We start from the raw sequence: 11739 nt of genomic DNA, 5'->3' as shown, positions 1-11739 counted from the left end.
CACCTTTTAAAGGTTGCTACTCAAGCTAATTTTTGTCTCAATTGACTAATTTTACCTATAAATCGACTGATCTGATGAATTCAACTGATTAAACTTGTAGAATGACTCTTTTTGATCTATTTGACAATATCAGTCGATTGGTTTCCCAAATCAGCGAAGTTTATTTACTTCTGTTTGCTTCTGGATCAAATCGATTTGACTAATTTCCAAATTGATCCAATTGATTTCCATATCAGTCAACTGATTTTCCAAATCAGTTGAATCAATTTGCTTTTACTTGCCTTTGGATCAAATTGATTCAACTGATTTTCCAATTAGATCGGTTCAGACTTTCTTTGCTCAACATCCAGTTTATTATGACTTATCAAGACTTCTGTCATAACCAAGTATATGATCTTCCATGACCCACTTGCACTTTCCATCTTATATTAATGTGTATAGATTATGCATATTTTTATGTATTGTTTGTCGCACATTTATTTGCATTTCATTAGTATAATCTACATTATCACACCCTGTTTTATTATGATATCAGCACTTTTACTCTTTTGGTTTGAAAATATGCTCTTTTCTATTTTGATTGACATGATATTTTAGAACAAAACGGAGCATATTGGACGTTTGAGCGAGCTTGGAAAGAGAGCAGCAAGCATGGTCGTGCCTCATAGGCATAGCCGTGCGTCTCAAGGAGTCTTACTTGTGTCACGGTTTGGTCATTCCTATGAGGCAAGGTCATGCTTGCTACTTTCTTTCCAAGTTCACTCCAATGTCCAATATGCTCTGTTTTTGCTTTAAAATGCGTCTTGTCAATTAAAATATAAAAAAGTAGATATTTGAACCAAAAGAGTAAAAATGTTAATATCATAATAAAATAGGGTGCAATAATATAAATCATGCTCATAAATGCAAGTAAATGTTCAAGTTTGGGGGTGTAATGTGCGTAAATTATGTATGTTTCTAGGCATTGTTTGCTACATATTTACTTGCATTTCATAAGCATGATCTACATTATTGCACCCTATTTCATTATGATATCAACACTTTTACTCTTTTGATTCAAAAATTTGTTATTTTGGTATTTTGATTGACATGATATTTTTGGAGCAAAAATGGAGCATATTAGTAATTGGAGAGAGCATGGAGAAAAACCAGCAAGCATGGTTGTGCATCATAGGCATGACCATGTCTCTCGGGGAGTAGAGCTGTCAAATGGGTCAACCCATGGCGGGGCGGGTCAGCCCGTGGCGGACCTTGTTGGTTGCTACTCGGAAAGCCTAATGGTTCCACTGTACAAAAATTTTGTACAAAGGTCTGAACCTTTCCTAGCTACCATGTGTTCTTTTAAATTAAACTTGAATCCCCTGCGGAACTTAACGCGTTTGATCCTAAGTTTAATTTATTTGTTCTTTTAGGTTTAGACTTGGATCTCCTGCGGAACTTAACACGTTCGATCCAAATCACCTAGGTTATTAATTCCATTAAATATTAATTTCCAAAATTGGCTTCCAGGACTTCATGGCGAGGCACATGGCCTTCTTGGATATGGGAACAACCACCACCGCCTAGACAAAGCCTTTTAAGGAAAGCTAATATTTAATTTCCTTAAATAACTTTAGGTCAACCAAAAGGAACAATCAAATCACAAGGAAAAGAAAAATAAAAGAACATAACATCAAAAACTAATTCAAAATATTAGAATCGCATGTCTCTTGTATTTGGTATTTTTACATGGAGATAAAACTAACATGATGCGGAAAACTATATTAGTTATACCTTACTTAGTAGATAATGACCTCTTGATCTTCTACCGTATTCCTCTTCTAATCCCGGACGTTGTGTGGGCAACGATCTTCCGAGACAAGAACCACCAAGGCACCTTCTTCTTCTTTGCAAGGTTCGGCCACCACATGACTCCAAGAAAGGATGAGGTTCGGCCACCACCACCAAGCTCCAAGGGATGCAAGAACGAAGCCTCCTTTCTCTCCTTTTCTCCAAGCTAGATCCGGCCACCACAAGGACTCCAAGAGAACAAGATGGTTCGGCCACAAGAGGGAGAAGAGAGAAGAGGAAGAGGTCGGCCACCAAGGAAGAGAGGGAGGAAAAGAATAATAGAGTCGATCACCATAAAGCCTCCTCTACCCCCTCTTTTATAATCCTTGATCTTGGCAAATCAGGAAATTTAAATAAAAACTTCATAAATTCTTTTGCCATGAAAAGGAAAATTTTATTTAATTAAAAATATTTTTTTTTCATTATAACATGGTCGGCCACTTATTTCCCTAAATCAATGAGAGTTTTAATTAAACAAGAATTAAAACTTCCTAATTTGTTTCCGGAAATTTATAAAAATTTCTCCAATAATTTTTATCCCTTCATGATTGGTTTATAAAAAGGAAATTTAATAAATTAAAATCTTTCTTTTAAACATGTGGATAAAAAGAAAGTTATCTCTAAAAAATTAAAATCTCTTTTAATCTACAAATAAGGAAAGATATCAAATTTTTTCTTAATCTTTTGTAGAAACTTATAAAAGAGAATATTTAATTTTTAAACTCTCTTTTAAATCATGAACATGGTTAAAAAGGAAAGTTTTCTTAAAATTTAAAATCCACCTTTTAATCAACAAATAAGGAAAGATTTCAAATTTTAAACTCTCTTTTAAACATGTAGATGATTTACAAATAAGGAAAGTTTTTACCAAAAATTAAAACCATCCTTTTAATCTACAAATAAGGAAAGAGATTAATCTCTTCTCTTGATCTTTTGTAAAAAGCTATAAAAGGAAATTTTTAATTTTTAAACTCTCTTTTAAAAACATCCACATAAGAAATAATTTTAATAAAAAACCTTTTTAATATTCTAGTGACCGGCCACCTAAGCTTGGGACCCAAGCTTTGGCCGGCCACCAACTTGGCTCATCCACTTGGTCTTGGCCGGCCCTAGCTTGGATTCCAAGCTAGCTTGGTTGGCCCCATTGGATGTGTAAGAAGGTGGGTATGTGGTGGGTATAAATCTCTATATACAAGAGGCTATGATAGGGACCGAGAGGAGGAATTGATTTTGGTCTCCCAATAAAATTAAGCATCCCGTGTTCGCCCCGAATACACAACTTAATTTTATCAATAATAATTCATTCCACTAGAGAACTATTATTGAACTACCGCACCAAACCCAAATTACATTTTGGGCTCCTTCTTATTATGAGTGTGTTAGTCTCCCTGTGTTTAAGATGTCGAATGTCCACTAATTAAGTGAGTTACTGACAACTCATTTAATTAATATCTTAGTCCAAGAGTAGTACCACTCAACTTCATCGTCATGTCGGACTAAGTCCACCTGCAGGGTTTAACATGACAATCCTTATGAGCTCCTCTTGGGGACATTATCAACCTAGATTACTAGGACACAGTTTCCTTCTATAATCAACAACGCACACTATAAGTGATATCATTTCCCAACTTATCGGGCTTATTGATTTATCGAACTAAATCTCACCCATTGATAAATTAAATATCAAATATATGTGCTTGTTATTATATTAGGATTAAGAGCACACACTTTCATAATAACTGAGGTTTTTCTCCCTTTATAAAGTCAGTATAAAAGAGACGACCTCTAATGGTCCTACTCAATACACTCTAAGTGTACTAGTGTAATTATATAGTTAAGATAAACTAATACCTAATTACACTACGACCTTCCAATGGTTTGTTCCTTTCCATCTTGGTCGTGAGCTACTGTTTATAATTTATAAGGTACTGATAACATGATCCTCTGTGTGTGACACCACACACCATGTTATCTACAATATAAATTAATTGAACAACTACATTTATCATAAATGTAGATATTTGACCAATGTGATTCTTATTTCTAGATAAATGTTTATACCAAAAGCTAGGATTTTAGTATACATCCTAACAGGCCCACCATTTGGTGGGGCGGGGCGGGGCGGGCCGTCAACTTGGCGGGTTGGGAAATTTCCAACCCAACCCAATCCAAGGTGGGTCGCGGGTTTGGCGGGCCAACTCGCGGGCCTATCAAATTTTTTAAAAAAAAATTAAAACAAAAGTTCATATCTTCAATGTTTTACTTCAGAAATATTTTATCAATCAAATGTATTCATAAACAAGTATTTTAAATATAAATAAACATAAACAAGTACTTATGTTGGGTCAAAAGTACTATTTTTATTTTAAAATTATAACAAAGAAAGATAATAAACTGTCATAAAATTGTGCAACGAAGAGGAATAGTAATTAGGATTCCTGGCTGTGCGTCGAGCAGTTTAGATCAGTGGTACCCTGGTTGTGCGTGTGTAAACGAATCAAATAAGAAGGTCATCTACTTTTAAGAAGGTCATCTAGTTTGGGTACACACACCAAGCTCTTCATTATGCATAATGTATGTTTCAGATTTATCTCATAAACGAATCAAATAAGAAGGTCATCTACTTTTAAGATTAATCGAGTTTGTATGCATATATATTTCTGTAACTTGTCTATCACACTCAACTTCACAAGTATGGGTTTTTCCTAATTAGTATTCCTCTCAATGAAGAAGATAATGAAATGCTATAATTTAACCCCTAGTACTCTTGCAGTTGCAGCATTGACTACTGATATAAACTGCTTACATGTGTTTCTCAACCCGCGGGCCAACTCAAGCCCATCGCGGGCCGACCCGCGCGGGTCGCGGGCCTAGGCGGGTCGGCCCACGGCGGACTTGGGTTGATAAAATTCCAACCCAACCCGCTTAATTGGTTTGGCGGGGCGGGCCAACCCAACGGGCCTAACCCAAATTGACGGCTCTATCGGGGAGTCTGGATTGTGCCACAGTTCGACTGTGCCCATGAGGCATGATCATGTCATGCTCTCAGCCAGCCTCATGGTTTCACTATGCCTTGCTCACATCGAGTTCAATGATTAACCGTGCTATTAGAATTTGAGGGATGTCCTAAGGTAATCACCTTATATTTTTTTAAGTATAAATTCGTTGTTTGAATGCATATTATATATTTGAATGTCTTAAACTCATTTACTGAATGTCTGTAATATAATTTATAGCATGAGAGAATTTGTGATTGGATCGCAACTAGTGATTATCTCTACATGTGCAATTATGAATATATTGAAATTTCCCTAGTCGTCGAATTGATATATTCGGATACCATCAATTTTGTAAGACTAGCACGGGTTATACTCCTTGGTTTGGCCAAGCAGCTATTTTTTCACTATCTGGAGATATTGGGATGTCGAAAGTTAAACGTGGATGCTGGTTGATCCCGTCTGAGAGCTTACGAGATGAAGCATTGGGCGACGATGGGTGATGGCAGATTCTGATACCGGTGAACAAGAGAGGATCCGAGAAAACCACAGCGGACCTCACTCACGCTTGAAGGCAAGATAACCAATCTGAGAAAACCAAAGCGGATCTTATAAATGATTGATCCTGTCTGAAAGCTTGCGAGATGAAGCACTGGGCGGCGATGGGTGATGGCAGATTCTGATACCGGTGAACAAGAGAGGATCTGAGAAAACCACAGCGGACCTCACTCACGCTTGAAGGCAAGATAACTAATCCGAGAAAACCAAAGCGGATCTTATGAATGATACCTCACAAAAGGGGACACCTATGAGATGGCTCCAAGGATCAGCAGAAACTCGACAATCTGATGGTTGAAGTGATCTCGTGATCCTGCACACAATGAGACTAACCGATAAACCGTTAGTGACCTAAGACCGGGGTGGGAATCCCTGGCTAGGCCTTCTAACGCTCAAGTTAGTTTCTGGCGAGAGGAAGAGGTAATATGGAAGAAGATGAAAATTAGGATTTGAGTTGTGTAAGAATGATTACTTACCTGGCCAGTGGAGAGGATTCCCCTTTTTATACCACCTCACTTGACCTCCATAGTCATGAGGTGGACCCCGGTTTGTTGAAGTTGGTTATGAGATGACGTAAGCACCACTTGTGAAGATACTTTAAGGAATCTTTATTGTACCCCAGATGTACCTTCTTTGTCGTTTAGCAAACCTGTACAAGCTTCTAGAAGACATTTCCCGCCAAATTAGTTAAGCCCTCGTATAATTACAAAGTATTTACATATGATTTATATGCCAGAGTTTATGAGAAGTCAAACGATATAAGACTCGGTCGGCCTCTTTTCGCTCAGTCGGTCTTCACCTGTCGAGCGTACTTGTGTCTTGTTTGTTGTGGGGTCAAATGCTTCTTCTGCTCGACCGACTGTTCACGCTCGACCTGTCTCAGCCTGCCGAACTTAGATATTCGCTTGGCCTTTTTGGCTCGGTCGGTCTTCACCCGCCGAGCATACTATGCCTCGTCTGCTATGGGGCTAAATGCTTCTTCTGCTCGACCAGTTATTCTCGCTCGGCCTGTCTCGACCTGCCGAACTTAGATACTCGGTCGACCTCTTTTCGCTCGGTCGGTCTTCACCTGTCGAGCATACTGTGCCTTGTCTGCTATGGGGCCAAATGCTTCTTCTGCTCGACCGGCTGTTCTCGCTCGGCCTGTGTCGGCCTGCTGAACTTAGATACTCGGTCGACCTCTTTTGCTCGATCGGTCTTCTCCTGCTGAGCATACTGTGTCTTGTCTGCTATGGGGCTAAATGCTTCTTCTGCTCGACCGGTTGTTCTCGCTCGGCCTGTTTCGGCCTGCCGAACTTAGATACTCGGTCGGCCTCTCTTCGCTCGGTCAGTCTTCACCTGTCAAGCATACTTTGCCTTGTTTGCTATGGGGCCAAATGCTTCTTCTGCTCGACCAGCTGTTCTCGCTCGGCCTGTCTCGGCCTGCCGAACTTAGATACTCGGTCGGCCTCTTTCGCTTGATCGGTCTTCTCCTGCCGAGCATACTGTGCCTTGTCTACTATGGGGCTAAATGCTTCTTCTGCTTGACCGAATGTTCTCGCTCGTCCTGTCTTGGCCTGTCGAACTTAGATACTCAGTCGTTCTCTTTCGCTCGATCGGTCTTCTCCTGCCGAGCTTACACGAGCATTGCTGCTCGCCTAATCTTCTTTCCCCCTTTACTAAAAAATAAATTCATCTTCATAACCCGTATCACTAGCCTTCCCTCCAAGTCTAGTCAAAGGAGGTGTAGTCGACTTACTAGACCCAAGCCTATTTTTGTTTCTTTACCTATCTTTGGTCTTGTCCCTGCCATGGCCATTGCAGTAGTCTCGTGACTTTTTCTATAGTAGTCCTCGTGACTCCCAGTACAGCAATCCCGTGATCCCCAGTATAGTGATCTCGTGACTCTTTTGGTCAGTTAAATAGAGTTGCGATCTTCCCTTCCTTCTTCACTTGTCTTAGTTCTTCTCCATCTTAATCTCCTCCTCCTATTGAGAGTATGGCTCTAGACCCCCTTATCTGATAGCAATTCCTGTTGGAAAAGGCAAAATTTATAGATGAGGTTGCTCAAGCTTTAGATCGAGCTAATTCTCGGGCACGAGAGTTAGAGGTACTTCTGTCAGTCACCCAGTTTCAAGCATGGTCAGAAACGGCCTTGAGGAACAAAGTTGATCGAGATTTAGAACTTCAGGCCAACGAGCTGCCTACTTCCAAGACTCAACAGGCTCCAGGGGTGTCTAAGTTACTCAGGGAGGTTTACGTAATCAACCTGTTGGCGTCGCAATAGCAACAAGGCCTAGATCGTCTGCAGGCTAAGGTGGACGCTCTGGAAGCTGAGCTCAAAATGTTCAAGCAGGAAGTGGATTGTTCCGTCATATGTCTGAGGGAGCGTGAACAAGTCTGCACCTCCTTTGTCCATGAGACCACTCTTCTTCTTACTTTCTCCTGGGCGTAAAGAAAGCACTGGCTTTTCTAAACGGGGAAGGGGTGGGACAATTCGGTTGGATGACAAACTTTTCATCCTACTATCATACCAGGCAAAATATTCCCACTCCTCCAACCTGGTCGGATTTAACTTTAGCGGGGTTGAAGTTTCCTAAGGAGTCTGAGAGCTCATGTTTATAATTTTTACTGACATTCCAAGGTTTAATATTTTGAGAAGAAAATGTAACGTTATGTAACTAATCGTGTCCAAAATGTGAAACCGAACGGTTTCTTGTATAAGACTGGATGATTTTCTTGGGTTTTTCTGATTGATAAGAATGAACGAGCTTCCTTATTTATTCAAACACTCCACTTTCACTCATTCCTTCATTTATCATACATAGGAAATTGAATATCCAGTAACGTGATATGTAATGATATCGATGCGAATATGACTTGTTCGGTTATATCTATTATAAAGGCCCTTGTACGGGCTCGTGCCACGTGTTCTCCAATCTTCTTTGCTGATGCAACCGGGTACATGCCCCGACGTCGTCGCCTTGTTATCTCTTTCTTCTGACAAATCGACGTCTCTCCTTATGGGCACGCTCCATATCCTACGGTGTCGGTTATTAGTTAATATTCACAGAAACCCTAAACCCTTTATGCTATATTCCCTTCGTCTTCTTCCTCGAGTTGTTTCGGTGGTGCCACGGTTTAACTTTTTTCCGTTCTTTGTTGGTCTCCTTCTTGTCATCCTCTCCCCCAAAAAGATCTTAGTAAGTGTTTTCCTTCTCTACTCCTACATTTCTTCATGACTAAATAATCATTTTCTGCTTGGTATGCACAAACTCGCTCTACCTTTCATGAATCCGATCGTTCTGCTCTTTATTCCCGATATAAGATTCCCCGGTCTTTCCGCATTATCATCCCTTGCTCTGAATCTCGTCCCCATCTCCCTCCTAAATATTGTGCAACTTTCTTTAAAGATCAATTAGTAGTTGGTTTGCGCTTTCCCATCCCTCCCTTTTTGATAGAGATAAGTCAACATTTCAGTATTCCTTTACAATAGTTTGCTCTCAATGCCTTTTGTTACCTTTGTGGTTTGTGCATGCTCTTCTGCCTCCACGACATCCCCCCTATTCCTCAGAATTTCTTCATGTTTTCCTACCCTAAGAGGTCAGATCTTGGGGTTTTCTTGTTTCAATCTAGACCTAAAATGACTCTTTTCGAAGAAATGTCTTCCTCCATCTAGTCATGGAAATCGCGTTTCTTTTTCATAGAATTTTCCAAACCTATCCCCTAGTCTTACTCCTGGATATCTTCTTTTCCTAATTTGCCTAATGTAACGGAGTTGCACAAGCTTCCCTCTTTTGCCACTTATTCCAAGAAGCTATTGGGCCATCGGTTATACCTTCATAAATAGCTTCACGATGACCTCTTATATCTTTTTGGATTGAATCCTGTCAGGGTGGAGCTCCGTGGCTCCCTTAGTAAGTTGCTATTCACTTATCAAGTCTCCTTTTTACTAACTAAGATATTTTTTGTTGGGCGCAGTGGAGGCCTATTATGACTCCATGATTGAGCAACAACTAAAAGTGTGAGACGAAGCAATCAAAGCGAAGGAGAAAGAACTTCTTGTTGCTTTGAATCAACCTCCCTCAACAGAGGTTCCTGCTAGTGTGGGTCAATCTTCTTCCGCAGAGGTTCCCATGGGTACAGAGGGTGTTTCTGTTTCTCAGGATGCAGCCTTGGAAGAGACCCTCAATGATTCCCCCATGATGATAGAACTCCCCTCTCTAGTGTCCTCGGGGAAATCTCCTGAGAGAGCTCTTGTCCGGAAGAGGTGTAAATTGACTATTGCCCTTTCTCCCAAGAGGGCATCTTCCTCCATTCCTGAGGATTCCCCCCCTATGGACACCGTCCCTACTTCTCCGGATCTTCCCCTTGCGTCCCTCTATCCGGCTCTTGTCTCTTTATCTTCCACAACCCCTTCCACTACTGTTGGTAGCTCTATATCTACCCTTTTTGTGAATTTCCCTGTTCATACCACTTTAACTACTCAAGTCTCGACCTGTCTTGTTTTTTATCCCCCTTCATCTCAAACCCATTTATCTTTTGCTTCCTCCCTCACTTCCACCTTTCCAATAATGCTAGGAGGGTCCCTTAGCACCCTTTGGGAGGAGGTGCGCCAGACATATGAGGGAACTTCTCATTCATAGGCGACCACTCGATTTTCTATTGAGGAGACAAGGGTAACAATATTTTCTTATCTATATTTATCATGTTTTTAGTGATTTGCTAATGTACTTTAATTGTGTAGCGCTGGTTACATAATTTGTATCTATCCCATCTGTCAGATTCTTCCCTTCGAGAGATAGAGACGTTAAGGGGACAAACTTCAGGATTATCCTCAATTCAGGCTGTCGAACAGGTAAACAAGTTGTCTGCTAAGCTTCAAGAGGTTCGTTCATCACTTCAGGCTGAGACCAAGAAAGCTGATCAATACAAAACTGAGGCAGAGAACTCCCAGTCTCAATTACAGTTAGCTACCACCTACAGTGATGAATTGTCCTCCAAAATGGCAAAACAGGCGGCCGAAATCTCTCGATTATCTTCTCAACTATAGTCTTTGAAGGATGGGCACGCTAAAGAGCTGGCTGATCATTTATCTCAGCTAAATTTGAAAGAGGATGCTTTAAAGGTCGCTCAAAAAGAATTGGTGGATTATAAAACTGATGAGGATGCTCGATTCGAGATGTGCTAGAAGGTCTTCTTTAAGTCTCCTGCCTTCATGACTCCCATGTCTGATTTCGTTATCAATGACATCGATTTCATACTTAAGGAGGGGTGGATCAACTAAAAGACTTAAAGCTGGTGGTTGCTGATCCTCCTCCCAGCTTTCCTGATCATAGAAGAATATTGAAGAACCGCCCTCCTAACTTCTATCCCCAATTTTTGTAATTCTGGAAGTGCTATATCTTTTACAATGGTCTTATGGTGATTTTAAAACTTGGTTGGGTGTATTTTGCTTATTCTTTGGTTGGTTTCATTCTCCGGGTAATGTTCCCTTCGCTCGACCCTTTTCTTTGAGAACATTGATCGAATAATTGTATGTGTAAGTTAGGCATCCGCTCGATCCTTCTATCGAGGTAGGGTAGACTTATTTGCCTAACCCCCTCTCAAAAGATTGGGTGAACCTATAAGTTCCTTTCTTCTCGTTCGTTCTATATACCCGGACGAAACTTTCCCATCCGCTCGAGTTGTCTCACACCTCTCCTGGATTTTCCCAATTGTGCGGATGTTCGTTCCTTCCATACCGACTGATATCTTGATACACCTTTTTATTGCATTGACCGGGCTAATCTCAAGCATTCGCTCGAGCTTACTTCCAGAAGCCTGTTAAAAGGCGGGTCTCCATCCTCCTCGGGATCTAATAATTCCTTGGGATTAGTGTTCTGGGAAATGGCGCAACATAAGCGCACCTCCTTTTGTGTACCCTCTGATCTATCTACACCTCTACTGGCCTTCTTTCTGTCTTTGTGCTTCCATCTTGATGTGTGAATCATCTTTCTAAGCCGTTGTTTCAGGGGTTTTAGGAAAAAAAAGGACGGAAAGGAGATTAAGGGTTTTTCTCTTCGTCTTCCTCCTCACATCATTTCCACTATCCGTGTTCAATTAGCGACTCCAACACCCTTCTCCGGTTCTTCACTTACGATGGCTTCTTCTTCCTCAGCTACTGAATGGTTCGCTAGCTGCTCTTTCGACGCCAGTGAGGCAGAGGTTTGTGTGCTTGGTCTGGATTATGGCTTTCCTTCGTACATACCCCTTCCTACTCCCGAGGATCGCCCCCACCTTCCTCCTACAGGTAGCATCGTCGTCTTTTGGGAGCAGGTTTTGGCAGGCTTTCGACTTCCTCTACACCCTTTCTTCGTGGATGTAAGCTCCTACT

Source organism: Zingiber officinale, chromosome 2A (assembly GCF_018446385.1).
Source record: "Zingiber officinale cultivar Zhangliang chromosome 2A, Zo_v1.1, whole genome shotgun sequence".
Lineage (NCBI taxonomy): Eukaryota > Viridiplantae > Streptophyta > Magnoliopsida > Zingiberales > Zingiberaceae > Zingiber > Zingiber officinale.
The sequence above is the reverse complement of the archived record's forward strand: the minus strand, read 5'-3'. Positions refer to the sequence as shown.